A 15,963-nucleotide genomic window follows, 5' to 3' on the forward strand; every position below is an offset into this window, starting at 1 on the left:
CTTCCTGGAGCTCGTGGTTTCTGCGAGTCTCAAGACTGGCCTGCCTTCGATCATCGCCGTGTGGTTCAAGTATACACGCCTTTCCTTTGCCCAGCAAGCATAAACCCCGTATTGTAGAATGTTCCTCCGCGCAACACCCCACCTCGACTCGATGATGATGATTTATTGACATTCCCATTGAAACGAGGCGGTGACAAATAGTCACCTAGCCTACTTGAGTTAAGTATGTTATACATGCTTTTCATTCTAGCATTTTTGTATACATCTTCTTAATATTCTTTCTCATCCTCAAAACTTCTCTATCTGCCTTGTACCGCTACCCATGCTAGTAATGAATCCGGTTGTATCAATCTCTTCCCTGCCTTTTTTCTACCAATACTCTAGACGTCTCTTGCTTATCTCGGCTGCTGACGGGTTGATGCTTTCGTCCACTTTAAATCCAAGTGCTTCTGGAAGGTGTACGTCACTTACGGATCTCACTGGGTGAATAACTTCGCATTCCATTAGTTAGTGCTGAGTGGTCTCCGGATTTTTCCTCCAGCAGACACATACATCATCTTGTTGCGAATATTTGCTCTGATATGTTTTTGTCCTTGGGCAACCAGCTGGAGCGTCAAATAGCAAGGCACTGTCGTTTGTGTTATCGTACAATGTGTTCCTTCTAATTTATTTCTTCTCCATGGTCTTTTTTGTTTCTATTCTTTGCAGTCAATTCATTGTCTCTGTTACTCTCACTTTCTTTTTGATGACTCCTGGTTGTCTGCAATTGCAATTGCTCTGTTATTGGTTGCCAACTTTCTTGACCTCTTCCTCCATACTACGTCCACGCTTTCAAGGTACCGATACTTGTGCACTTTAGCCGCCCATTTATTTTCGTCCATGTTCTTGAGTTTTTCTTGAAAACTAATTTTGCTCTGTGCTTCTCTGACTTCAAAAGAGGCCCAACCCATGCCACCCTGCACTGCCTCATTTGTGGTTTTACCGTGGTCTCCCAAAGCCAACCGCGGCCTTCTGATCTTTGGTTAATTTCCATCCCCGACAAGATATCCGATTTTAGGCATAGAATGGCATTTGCGAACGTTAGCGCTGGCACTATTACTCCTTTCCAGATTCCACGCACCACCTCATACTTATTGTGGCCCCACAGTGCTGTGTGTTTCATTATTGCTGCACTCCACTACTCCTTTAATTTCAGGTTATCTTGCTGAGTGCTTCAGTTAATCTTTACCTCATTTATTAATACGCCGACGTGCTTATATTGCTTGACTATGGGTATGACTTGCTGTTGAATCGATGCCACGTAATTACTCGTCTCTTCATTAAAGATCATAATTGCTAAAGGCGTAGATTTGACGTTGCGTTGTCACACATATTCGGAAGTCTCTTCAGTATATTACATTGTCCGCTAGTAGCACTATGTTGTCCGCATACATCATTCCAGAGACCTTCTGTTGCACCTTTTGGCTTTGCCCACTGCGAATGTAACGCAAATCAAACACAAATTCGCTGTTTTCCAATTGTATTTTTATGTCATTAACTTATATAAAGCGTGAACAACGATTGAGGCAGAGGACATCCTTGCTTCAGTCCTTGGCGAGAAAGTAGATGACAGCGCCATCCCTCGACAGAAGTGGTCATTACTCTTCATTGACGTTGGACGGCAACTCTTGAGAAGAGTAGCCTGTTTTTAAGCCGAGTGGTGGCGCTGTGGTCAACTCGGTTGAGTGGAGGAAGAGCTTCGAGTGGATGAACGCTTGAGAATACTGGGGCAAATCTTTTACAACGTTACCCAGCGGAAACCTGGCGCCACAGTCTATGCGAGTTTCCTAATGAATGCTGTGCTAAAGGGAACATGTGTCATTGAAAGGGAGGCATTGCAAACGGGGCACTAGAAGGAACGTGTCCTAGCTTGTTTTCACGCCTGTCCTTTTCATTAACACGGATCCCTCCAATTCCACAGCGAGGAAGTTACGTCATTAGCGTTAAGTTTTCATAACATTGGCTTCAACGCTTAAGTAAACATAAAAGAAAACGTCGCTTATCACCGATTCTGTCGCATGCGTGCACGCCGTGAAATTACCCGTTTCTTGTTATAATTGCACAATGGAAGCGATAAACTTATATCTCATCCATCTGAATAGACTTTTCTGCGACATATGAAAGGTCCTTCTCATGAACTGCCAACAAATCAAAGCGCTGGAGGCATCTACGGTTCTTCGAACTTTTTTAATTCGCAATCATAATGGTGTGGTGAACGCCCACGAAATATCTTGAGACCATTTTTACGCCACCCAAGGCAGGCGATATGGATTAGAGAGCTTGCTACAGAGGCAAGTACTGCACAGAGTGCTAACCGCAGCCTGATGTGACGCGTGGGCATTTACGAAATATCGGGGTGAACCGCGTTTGTGAGCGGCACAGAAATTGACGGCGGCTATGTATGATTAGAGTCGCTGACCCTCATATTCTTAAGGTTATAGTTTTGGTGTTTGTTTTCCACCGTGTCGAACATTTATTGTAAGGTGCTGTGATTCCTACAGGAAGCATTGGACCAGAAATGGTTAAAGACTATCTCGGTCCTCGACATTCCGTCTGCAGGGACGATACGTACAACGTTGACGTCGGCGAGACGTTGGCCTCCACGTTTTCCGAGTACCGTCAGGTCGACGCGTACGTCGAAGACTTAGTCCGGGACTTGAACGGCACACATGACTCGGAGTCGATCAACGGGTTGGTCATGGCCATCCTGAAACTCGACTCGGAACTGGAGAAGATTCGTCGTGACGCCGGGAAGAATCCGCGGTTCGTCTACGGGAGTCTCGACCAAATGCGCGCGCTCACGGCCGACGGCGTGAATTGGAAGCGGGCGGTAAAGCGCGGATTGCCCGAGTGGCTGCGAAACGAGACGACCGCGGGCAGCCGGCGGCTTCAAGTGCGCGAAGCCGGCATCATCGTGCGGCTTGTGGATAGGCTACGGCCGGAGCCGCTCGAACTTGTCGGCCTCCATGCCCTCGTCGTTCTACTTTCGCAGGTATATATGGCGATCTCTCTGAACACTGTACAATTCTTGATCTGAGTTTAGCGCGAACAAGACTGGACACAAAGAGACACATAGGACACACAGGTATTCTTGTGGGCAGTCTTATTCGCGCTAGGGAACTCAGATCAAGATGCCATACCAACAAGCCCACGTTGCTACTCTTGCAGAATTCTGCCGCATTTGGAGAAATCGCAGTTCTTGTCGACTCTGAAGCCGCGTTTATATAAATGGCACGGAAGAGTATCGTATATCAAAGTTGATACGCTACGATAAATGATAACTGCCTCGTTGTCGCACTAAGCCATGCGTTCAGTGATTATTCTCTGCTCCGAATGAGCAATAATTGGAACTACTGTTACTCATACTTTGCTTTTGTCGCTGACATCACTGGCCCTGTCGCTTTCAAAAATGCTGTCACTGATATTAAGTGATTGCCATTCTTCCCTGTAATGCCAACGTGACCTTGAGAATGTGAAAATAAGCAATCAAAGGCCTATCTCATCACCTGTAAACGAGGTAATTCTCTAGGAAGGCCGATCATATCAAATGCTCCAAGCAATGGTTTAGTTTAACTATTCAGAAATGAAAATGTGCATTTCAGCTACGCACGTAACCGCTCATTCATTGTAAACGGTGACGTGTCGGTGCAATGCGACGCGGTTGAGTTGATACGATAAGCACGCCGATTATGATTGGCTCACTGGGCGGATATATGCGCCTTCTCACGATAGGCTCAAAACACCAACATGGCCGTATCGGACAAGATGGTGGAATTTGACGATACTATAAATAGCGCTCGAGGTCTCTCCTATTGTTTGCACTTCTTGCACTATCGTGCAGTCAGTGCAGGGCGAGCTGCTTTCTATTTTAATAGTGCAACGAGTACCGCTTTCACCACGTTCTTGCGTTGGAGCTTCGAGGGGGAGCTACTTCTGCACGAGTCTATGGTTTTCTCAATCTCGCTATACTTTCCAACTGCAGGCGCCGTGTAAGCTCTCGGTACATAGCCGACGACATGGCGCAGCGCGAGTTGATAAGTGACACGTTGAAGGAATTGTATCTCGCTTTGGTTACATGACGTTACTTTCTCGAAGCCTAGATGCCCCTTCTCCTAAGAATTATTCACAAAGCGGAATTGGTTCTTAAATCCATGAATTAAAAATTTCTTTAAAATTTCGCAAGAAGCTTCGGTCACAACGGCCAGCCTATAGACGGCATAAGGATGCTTATTACGAGCTTATAGACGATCTCCGCTGAATGATTCCGATTTGCGAAATACGACCAGACTCGCTGCGGGCTTGACCAGGGTTAGCTTCGCTAGCGTGAAACGCTGTGCCTAAACTCATGGGGTTACCTACAGAAATTACTAGAGGAATTACTGGCGTTAGCATCTACGGCAGCTGCAAATATGTGGCAGTTCAGCCAGAATGAGAACCACGGTTAGTACACGGATTTGCTTACATTTTTGCCTCTGACTTCAAATGGCTCGTTGACTGAGTATATTGACCAGTTTTAACGAAATGTTGCGTTTTAAATGCAACAATTCGGTATGATGCAGACACTAATTACCTTGCTGGTTCTCAGAAATGTACGAGTGCTTGGAAATGTACAAAGACAGAGCGTAATAAATACCTTCAGCAAATAAAAGCCGCCGCCAAGAAAATTATACATACAAATCCATGAACTATATCTACCCACAATTCCGGTGGTAGCTGAGCGATAACAGGGCCAGTGCTTTCCTCCAGTAATTTTAGTAGGAAACACTACGCCTACACCAAATGACCGTCACTGGGGGACGTATCATGCGACGATCACTTTCGGCGATACTATCGCCTTCGCGTGACGTAGTGTTGAACCAGCCAATGATCAGCTCATCCGGTTTTGCTCAACCAGCCAATGAGCGCGCGCGTGACGGCAGAGGCGGTGCTGATCGTTGCAGAATACGTCCCATAGGTGTCGCAACGAATCGTCGCTTGCATCGCAGATAATGAAGTACAAGGTTTCCATGCAACAATCAGTGGGGGCGTTCAGCTCGTCCGACCGGATGCTGTGGTGCTTGGAGCAGACGGCCACCTACTTCAGCGCCGTCTACGCCGACTGGGTCGCCGCTAAGTTCCAGGACAAGGCGGACGCGGAGACGCTGAAGGCGATGTTCGACCACGTCGTGACCACCCTGAGTCGCGACAACAGGGTCAACGCGGGCGTTGTGATCCGCACGCACCGCCTCAAGAGGGCGCGGCTGGTGCTTTTGGGTAATTACCGTCGTACTGCGCGTGCGCGGTATAGAACGCTACGGCGCGAACGCACGACTTTGCATAGCACTGGTATGTGTAATTTTGTTGCACTACGTAAACAATCAATCAATCAATCAATCAATCAATCAATCAATCAATCAATCAATCAATTAATCAAACATACAGAAAACTGTTTCTTTGCCATACATAAACGGAACTTGAAAAGAAAAAAAATAATTCATACTGTATTACTAAATTAGTCTTCTACAATATGAAAATAGCCGCTCTTACCACGAGAGGAAGAATTGTAAGTTAGAAAGGATGCAACATAAACGGGTGCTGACGCCGTCTTGAAGTTCCCGTCCTAGCCAGCCGTGACGTCATACATTTTGACGTCGTCTGCTCCGGACTAGCCAATTTTCCATCGGTAAAGATGAATTCTATTTCATAAACGGCAAAGTCTGAACTTGGCAAGTTTCAAAAACTCTTACCGAGCGGCGAGCCCGCATCGGCCCAAATGCAAGAACGTATACTTTCAAATCAATTGACGTCACGCTGACTGAGCGGCGCTGGTGTTTGTTCGGGAAATTCAAACTGGAACTTTGACGTTCATTTTTTTTTCTTCTAGCAATCAACCTTATTACGATGAAATTAACTAAAATAGTATTGAAATATAATACTTCATCAGTTTAACCCGATTTACTGTTCTCTTTTGTGTCCCGTGAGAGGAGCACTGACATTACGTTTTTGACATCTTTTTTTGCGTTAAATGATGGTTTAAATCTTCTAGACCTCAGCAAAAGCACTGACAAATGCCAGTGTATGCTAACAATTTATATAGAAAGGTGTAAGGGGGAATTACATGGAGGAAGGAAAAAAAGTGAGAGACTGTTTGGCTGCGCCAATTACGGAATATCGTGCGACAGCACATTTTCTAGGACCAAATTAGCCATCTCCTTGCACTGAGTTAGGCCTTGCTAGGCTGTTGTTTGACCGGTTGCTATATAAGTGCTTTGCAGTCGCGATATCGTTGGCAAACTGTTGTTTTATTGCACACATGATACGTATAGTCATCCGCACTGGGTTGCATAATGCATACAGGGTTACTCGGTGGACACAGGACGAGGAGGATTGCAGACTTGCACAAAGACCGTTTTGTGGTCCGTAAAGTAATTGGCCACGGCTTTGATATTGACATTTTGGAAGACGAGATCTATGCAACTCTTCCACTGCATGCGTCGTAACAATAGCGTTGCCCCTGTGCTGAAACTCAATGTGCTCAAAGCTTTCGAGAACCACGTATACGACGTAAAGCCCGCTACTCCAGCTCCACCTACGCACGTGGGCGTCGTTGGGCACAGGGCGAGGAGGAGGAGTGACGCGTGCAAGCGGAGTAGATTTCCATGACGTCACGCGCGGCGGCACGTGCGACGTCATGCGCAACCGAGCAGTGACGCCCTATGAAGAGGCTTCACAGAGGTGATATCCAGGGAGATCTTTCTTTGTTCATAATATAACGCGTTCAGTCGCTGCAACGTCACAAAGTGGGCAAGTCCGCAAAATTTGCGAGAGCGGGAGGGAGAGAGCAGCCAATCGGGAAGCGGTGAACTCCCCGGTAGTTGATGTGCATCGTTTGCCATCTTGCTTGAGGACCATGTACGACCAAACGAAACGTTTCGCGCCTTATAAGGCCTCATTCACACAGCCGTCAAACGCTCCGTCACGTCACCGTCACGGCATCCGTTTTCGTCAGGGGAGAGGGTTTCCGAGTCGTTTTCCCCTCAAAAACGGCTCGCCGGCGACGCAGAGCGGTGCTCTACGTTTCCGTCGCCTAGGGTGCCTCGATGCCCAGCGCTGCCGTCCAGGGTGGAGACAACCCCGCTGGCGCCGCCATATTGAGTCACACGAGCTGAGACTCAGCTACGCTTGCGTTCATAAATAATGTTACTCGCGGCGCACTTCCAAGTGCTTTGCCTTGATGAGGATTTTTTTATCGGTATCGCATCTGCACATCTTTATAACCAATAGCCGTTAACTCGTCGAAGGTCCAAGACGTAAATGTATGGCGCCGGGAACATGCCCCAAGTTGCCTAATTCAATTTACATTTAATATGCCGTGTGTATGTTTGAAATACGCACTATATTTTTTTGCGCTTCGATGCTTGGTATATAAGGTTTGCGACCCCCTGTGTGTGGAAGTTTTTCTTTTTCGCTGTTGTATTTTGGTTTACACGTCACGCCTCGTTTACCGTAGCCAGCCACTCGCGCACGGCGGTTAGTTTCCCTTGCGTTGCGCGTGCTCTTCGCGTTCGTTGCAATTATTTGACAATATCTACGCGCAATTTTGCTTTTTTTTTGCCCACAAAACTGTGTGCTGACAGGATTAAGCTGGTGTAAAAATAACTGCGATGTGAAAATGAGGTTTAGTTAGTGCTGTAGAGAAACATGTAACGTAACTTGTCTGTGTCAATCTTGCGTAGTACACACAAGAAACCAAACGATGCACAAAATACATTTACTCATAATGTCTAGTACAATCAATCATGAAAGAGATATGTACATGAAAAATTATATGCACTGTGTGGCGCCTGAAGGTTATGTTGAAAGACGAGATAAAAAAAAAAGAAATTCGCAAGGTAGGCTCGACACACAATTCGGGATAGTGAGAGTTTTTTTTAAATTTATTCATTACATGGGGGGGGGGGGGGTTCAAGTGAGTGCATCAATCTTATTACACACAATATAAATCGAAAACAAGAATGCAAACAAGAAAACGCAACCGCGGGTAATATTAATCGATATCCAGCCAGAATACATGAGCTACCACCGAATACGTCGATCAGCCAAACACATCGATGGCGAGTACAGAACATTTTATAGATAACCATTAGAACACCGATAACTACATTGAAAAAATAAACAACACTGCATACATATCGCGTACAAAAACCATAAATGAAACTAAGACAGTCAAATACAGATTAGCAATGTTTTTCACTTGGAAAATATAGTCCATGATGATGTAGGGCTGTTGACATTAACAGACGCGCCCATCCTGTCGATTTCCCTCGTACTGGTCCTCTTCAAAGTGTTTCTAAGTACAAGTAAAACAACAAAAGTGATTATTGATATGAAAAGTTGCCTTGTAAATACAGAGAACCCATTACAGTGCTTAAAAATAAAATTTCGCAGAAGTAATGCTGTATTACCTCGCTTCACACGTTTCGAAGAAATGCACAGGCTACAACAGACACCATGCCAGAAAGCGCCGAAACATTTTGGTCCCATGATGCCCCTTAACTCTACTACACCTGGGCATACCGTGCACAGGCATTTAAAGACCGTCATAGTACCCACTACGATCGGGAATGAGCACGAATGACCATCGGCTTACGAGCACCACGCTACAAATATATTCGTCTAAAAAATCAGCTATATAACGTAACACCCTGAGATCCGCTAGATATCTGCTGAGAATAGAGAAAATCACAATGTTTCGCTTGCCACGTACACAACAGCCGCTCTCCCCAGAAGAAGCCCTGCGTTCTTTAGTCCCAAATAACCAGTAGCGAAAAAATAAACTGAGGGAAAAAAAAAAAAAGAAACGAGAGACACGCGATGTGTGCTTCCCGTGAAAAAGTAAAATAGGTGGTTTACATGACGATTTGTAGCTAATGTAAGGCTATTTCGCGGCGAAGCATTTTCGTCAGTTCTTAAAATAAGGGTACTATTCGCATAGACTGCGCCGATCAAAACAAAACGAAAACAGCCTATGCCACGCGCGCTCGCAAACCACACGTTACTCAGACAGCATCGGTGCAGTGCTTAGTTCGTGAGCGAGGATCAGAGAATACTTTATTTAAATGAAAAACACCGTGCGGTAGTCTAAACTTTCTTGACACTTACCTCGCAAATGTAGGAGCTATCCGTTGCCTTCCAGTGATACCGCTTTACTTGGGCTTCCCATCTCTTCCTTCGCTCTGGGTCCCGGGGGAAGCGTAAACAACGAAGCCCTTTACGCGTCGATGCGGTGCACTTGGGAACACAACAGCCCGTCATGTCGACTTGATGCACTTGACAAGCTTGTCATTCATGCAGTTGAACACTGTCCAGCTAGTAGAAGCGTCAGCGAAGCATCCGCGCGCACTTTGTCTCGAACTAAGCACCGGCACCAAGCACTCGCAACAGCTCGCTGTGACTCAAGATGGCGTCGCAGCGAGAAAGCGGCGGCGCGGGGGCGGTCAAAGGATGGCACCACCCTGAACGGCGGCGCTGGCATCGAGGCACCCTACCGTCGCCAGCACGGTGACGGAAACCCTCTCGGAAACCCTGTCCCCTGACGAAAACGGATGCCGTGACGGTGACGTGACGGAGCGTTTGACGGCTGTGCGAAGGAGGCTTAAGGAATAAGTACCGTTGACGCCGCCGGGTTTTCCGCTTGATGAGCCATATAATGCTTCACGCATTAATAAACAAATAAAATTGTCCAACGGCCGGATTCGAGCAGAGCGCGTCAAGCGCAGAAGTCTTACATTGTAACCATTACGCCACGAACGATTATCCCCCGTAACAGCATGCCTCAAAATCGGATCGTAGATATTACACGTTAAATCTCGGAAATTGTTTAAAATAATTAGCACGTTATCATACGTCAAAATGTGGGCCGATCCCGAAGATCGTATAGTAAGGGAAAGGTGCGGAGCGTTGTGACTCTTCTCCTATCTCACCCCCAGCTTGCTCAGGAAGACTTTGTCTTTCATCGACTTGAACTGGAGGTAGAACATTCTTCCAAATTTGAAGTATATACAAATGTCACTTCTGTGATGCCAAATTTTGTAGTTTGGCCAATCAGCTTGGAAAGATACATGTAAGTAGGCAGATCGGGTCGAGTTCACGCACACGAAACTACCCGTACGGCACAGCAAGTGTCATAGCGGCCCGCATAATAGCCGAGTTTTGAGAGACCCCTACGCATTGCGGGCGGGGTAGTTATATGTTTCACTTCCTTCAACTACTATTGCGATATCAATTATATGGACACACGAGACGCATTTCCACCGTCATCGCTGCCGTGATGTTCCGTATAATGTGCGCCGTATGCTGCGGCTGCAAATGAAAGCGTGCGACGGTGAGACGAGGATAATGGCTTGACCTACTGCGTGCAAGGCAGCGGGGGCCGCCGCGTTTCCACCTCATTTGCTTCCTGCTGTTATAATGAAACTTTTGCGCACACAACACGAAACAACAACGAAGAAGTACACAAGGACCTTCTTCGTTGTTGTTTCGTGTTGTGTGCGCAAAAGTTTCATTATGATGCCAAACCAACTAGCCCGCCTATCCGTTTTAATGTTTTCCTGCTGTTGTTGCGCTTCCTCACGCCAGCGCGTGTCTGCGATTACCAAATGCTGGTCAATTTAGTAAGCGAATGTTTACCAGCGCATTAAATAAGTGAAGCGGAACGAAAATTTTGAGTAGATTTCACACTCGGCCACTCAGCCCGAGTCTCCACCCTCCCTTCAGCCACAAGGGCCGAGGGAACGGTCATCAATTGCAGGAACCCGGGTCGAGACCGAGAGTTCCGATGCCGGCTTCGCGCTCAGGCGGAGACCCTCAACTCATCATCGTGGTCGAGTGTATTCCGAGATCGCGGATGCGTCTCGGCGATCGTACTATAGAAATGATCCTATGAAGCACGATCTTGTCTGACAAGCGTTCGACGACAGCTAGTGCCACAAACCGTGCAGACAAGTTACGCAAGTTAGAAGGCTTCTCTTTTTCTAAAAAACATGCTTCTGTGTAAAACGTGCTTTGATCGAGTGCAACAATGTAAAGAAACGTCATAAGGAATATATGTCTATAATTCAAAAAACAAAGTGTTGCAAAGACTTCTTTCGCAAATTACGTAAACAATGAAACGGATCTTTCACACTCCGCTGCAAGTATTTGTGGGAGATTGCGGTCCTCGTCGTGACCACGATCATGTCACGTGATCGTGAACGTAGCTGTTTGGCTGCAATCCGGACGTCGCACGGATACTTCGTTCTGGCCGGTTTATTAATTAATTAATTTATTTACTTTTTCAAATTCAAAATTGGCGGAACCATATGGAACATTTTCGCAAGAGCGCCGCCATCTTGGGCCAGTGGCGCCATCTATCGTAAGGTCGGGCAAACGTGCCGTGTTGGTGTGTGCGGCTTCTTGCAGCGGCGCTTGGCTTCCTTCTGTTCTTCGCGCTGCCGAATTGCTTCTGATTACTTCTCCTAGTCCCACCTGGCAGCCGGGAGAGCACGGTCTAGTTAACACAGTGCAGCAAAACGCGGAGATTTAACGCAAACCTGCACACACGACGCCTTTACCGCGGTACGAGACTTACGGGTGGCAACCCACGCATGAGCACACACCACCATAACAAAACCGCCATTATGCCAGCACAGCGAAAAAAAAAAAAAAGTACCACGTGGCTTCCTCCACACATTTCGCCTAGCGCGCGGACTGGGTAGGACCTCTCCTCAGTAATTTCCTTCCCCATGGAAAAGTTGGCAGTCACATACACTTAATGGGATGAAGGTGAAGAAAGCCTCCGCGGGCTTACGAGACATTAATTAAATTACTTGACATTCTCATTCGAATGCGTTATTTCCTATTACTTGTTTTCTCCCCCCAAAGATCGTTGGTACCAGTGCCTTAATTTACTGTACCTTAATCAACTGTGCCTTAATTAACTACGCCTTAGTATAACACCGTCGTGGGTTCGAGTGCCTTAATTAACTACATCGTAATGAAGTGTGCCTTAATTAACCTCGCCTTAATTAACACCAATAGATCGTGGGTTCGAGTGGCCTTAATTAAGTACATATTAATTATCTGAGCCTTAATTAACTTCGCCTTAATTAACGCCAAAGGTTGTGGGTTCGACTCCCACCAATAGTCGTGGGTGGCACCATTAATTTTAGTGCCACAACGCCGGACGGTCAGTTTCTCGACCCATGAGCCATCTTAGGCTTTCGCCTTAAGTCACAGAATACGGGGGTATTGGGAACGGGGGGTATACCTCATGCCGGCCTGGTCTATTCCACCTCCAACCTCAAGGCGGCGACGGGGCTATGCCGAATGTCAAGGTTCCCGTGCACGTCGACGACAGGTTCTTGCCGAACGTGGCCAGGATGATCGCCTCGAGGGTTGGTCGCGTCGACGACGCCGCCCTGCAGACGTCGCTGCTTCAGTTGAAGGGTCACTTTGGTTTTCAAGGGGGCGACTTCGCGGTGGCCACTGCCTTCGTCCACCGCACGACGCTGTACTCGCCTTTCGCCCGCGAAGACACCCGCTACGCCACACTGGCCGTGCGCATCCTCAGGTATACATTGTGCGCACAACTCCAGTGACAAACTGTACACCGGGCGACAACTTTCTGTGGAAGCGCAGCGAAAGCTGATTTGATTGATTTGACTCTTGATTTATTTTTTTGAATGGTGCTATTAAAGAAAGAGCGGAATGCAATGTAATGACTGGGATTTCTGATCACCAAGCTGTCATACTGACCTTGATTAATGCAAACTTTAGCCACGAAGATACTACCCATTTTTTTCCTAACTTCTCTCGCGCTCACGATGAATCAATTATTGATATGCTAGACCCTATGACAGCTTCAGAAATTTTAATGGCGATGTGAATAGCCTCTGGCACTTTTTCAAAAACATTGTTTTTCAGTGCATTGAACGCTTTGTCCCCAAAATTGCTAAAAAATGTGGTTGATCCCTCTTATATAGGAATCGGTATAGAACACGAAAGTGAAACGTGTCTTCACAGAAGTAGTGTAATGTTTATTGCACATTGATATATAATGTCTATTGGTGTTTTGTGGCTAAAGCGCCCTTAGGCGTTGATGCACCCACGCTGACGCCTGGTGGCACGTCTCCTCCATCACGACTACCAACGTCGATGACCATGAGCAACCGTCGTACATATGGAAGCTGCACTACGCTGCACACGCTAGCACAACGCGAAAGACGAAGCACGTAACTGACACACTAATACAACGCGCAAGACAAAGCACGTAACTGAATCGTCACCGAGTCAAATCAGCGCGTACAGCGCGTCGTAATTGCAGCCTCCGCGATCAACTTCAGAAACATTTTCAGAGCTAATTGCGGAGGCCACGCTCCGCTGTGCTGAGTACGGTGAACGCCACCTAGGTGGCGTTGGTAGTGCTTCTTGATTGACACAGTGTATTGAAATAGCAGAAAAGGAACACAGGCCCCTATGGCTTGCCTTTCTGGATATCAAGGGAGCCTATGACAGTGTAATCCAAAAGGATTTGTGGGACATACTGGGCACTCTAGAGGTGGAAGATGGAGTAAGAAATCTTTTAAAAGATATCTATAAAAGTAACAGGGTGCTTATAAAATGGGAAAACAAGGTATCTGGGCCTATAGAGATACAGCAGGGGCTTAGGCAGGGGTGCCCTCTGTCACCTCTGTTGTTCATGCTGTATTTACAAGGATTAGAGAAAAAATTAGAGAGGAGCGGACTTGGCTTCAACCTTTCCTATTTCAAGCAGGGAGAATGGATTAAACAGTCATTACCAGGACTGATGTATGCAGATGACATTGTACTTATGGCTGACAGCAAGGAAGACTTGCAGAGATTAATGGACATCTGTGGTAAAAAGGGAGATAGCTTAGGTTTGAAGTTTAGTAAAGAAAAATCGGCAGTCATGACTTTTAATGATAATCAGGGCAGCGAGCATAGGATACAGGAGGTTACGCTGGAGGTGGTGGATAAGTACAAATATCTTGGAGTGTGGATAAACAATGGGGCTGAGTACCTAACGGAACATGAAAAATATGTGACGGCTAAAGGTAGCAGAAATGCAGCTGTGATGAAAAATAGGGCACTGTGGAATTACAATAGGTACGAAGTGGTGAGAGGGATTTGGAAAGGGGTGATGGTCCCTAGTTTGACTTTCGGCAATGCGGTCCTGTGCATGAGATCAGAGGTTCGAGCAAGGTTGGAAGTTAAGCAGCGAGGGGTAGGTAGACTGGCTCTGGGAGCACACGGAAATACACCAAATCAGGGGGTACAGGGTGACATGGGATGGACGTCATTCGAGTGCAGGGAAGCCAGCAGCAAGATAGAATTTGAGGAGCGATTGAGAGAGATGGCAGAAAAGCGGTGGGCAAGGAGAGTTTTCAGTTATTTGTACATGAGGAATGTTGATACAAAATGGAGGAAGCTGACCAGAAAACTGTCAATCAAATATTTGGACTCCAGGAGGGGTGCAAACCAGGAAACAGCGGTTAAGAAAAAGGTTAAGGAAACAGAGAGGGGTCTGTGGAAAACAGGGATGCAGACGAAATCAGCACTGGGCACATACCGAACTTTCAAGCAAGAAATTGCCAAAGAAAATATCTACGATAATTCTAGGGGAAGCTCTTTGTTGTTTGAAGCCAGGACGGGAGTATTGCGGACTAAGATGTACCGAGTCAAGTACCAAGGTATAGACACGTTGTGCTGTGCGTGTGGAGAAGAAGAGGAAACGGCTGAACACCTCATACTTTTCTGTAAGGGGCTTAACCCTACAGTGCAAGGCAACGGGGCTGATTTTTTCAAAGCATTGGGGTTTAGGGACAGTGAAGGCAAAATAGACTTTAAGCGGGTAGAAATAACCAAACAGAGGTTATCTGATTGGTGGATAAAATTAAGGCAGGGGTGAAATTTCACCCACCACAAAGTGCAAATTATGTTAATGGCCATGGCTAGGTGGCGTATGCCACCGCCCGATTTAAAGGGTTCGGCCTCATCCATCCATCCATCCATCCGATGCCAGCGTCCCTTCGAATGCTGGCATCGAGGCGTCGTAGTGCTGAGACCACCGAAGCGTTCACTGTCGGTGCGCGTTAGTGTCATAATGCAGTACTTCTCTTTTCTGCTCGTAGGCGGCGGCACCGCCCCGAGCAAGAGCGCGGGTACACGGAGGAGTGTTAGATATATAAGGCGCGTCTGTGTAGCTGTCTGCAAATGCGTTTGTGGCGCAATGGGTTAAACGCTCGGCGATCTATCGTCGCGTACCGAGAGGTCGTGGGTTCGATTCCCAAATTTTGCATGTTTGTGGAACTTTTTCTTCTGGTTTCTTTCTTTGTAAAATGTTCGTGTACATTGTAAGAACGTCACATCCGTGACGGAAATACGTCAGTGAAGTCTTGGTGGACCCCGGCATAAAACACTTTCGTGTTAAAAGACTCCAAGATGTAACCCGTGGATCACACGCGAGACGTTACGCTCACAACGCAAACTAAAAAGAATGAAAAAGAAATTAAGAGTAGGAAGCTGTTCTCGGACAAGCATTGATGATCAATCAGAAAAATTAAAGCAGCAGATTGCCTGGGACAAAGAAAGGTATTATTCTACCGAGTTGCCCTCCTTCATTAAAACATCCCCAGAGAAATTCTGGAGGCAAATAATGCCAAAACAACGATCTAACGATACATTTACAGTAGATGGCAGGAGTGAGCGTGGTGACGCTCTGGTGTGCACGTCTTTTAATGATTATTTCAAATCAGTATTTACGCAGGACGACGGCTTCCTTCCTAACTACACCACGAATTTACCTTCAATTCCTGATGTTATGATTTCCGAGGCCGGTGTTCTTAATTTATTGTTGAAAATTGATGTTAATAATCTCCTGGGCCA

General features: G+C 46.6%; 1 non-coding gene across 1 annotated transcript; it reads right to left on the minus strand.

Annotated features, from left to right (window-relative positions):
• Nucleotides 1-10,761: 10,761 nt before the first annotated feature.
• LOC119465420 (small nucleolar RNA U3) lies at nucleotides 10,762-10,974 on the minus strand. The gene has a single exon (XR_005194858.1). It is a non-coding gene; the product is annotated as a small nucleolar RNA U3 (small nucleolar RNA).
• Nucleotides 10,975-15,963: the final 4,989 nt, after the last annotated feature.

This window comes from Dermacentor silvarum, chromosome 9 (assembly GCF_013339745.2).
Source record: "Dermacentor silvarum isolate Dsil-2018 chromosome 9, BIME_Dsil_1.4, whole genome shotgun sequence".
NCBI lineage: Eukaryota > Metazoa > Arthropoda > Arachnida > Ixodida > Ixodidae > Dermacentor > Dermacentor silvarum.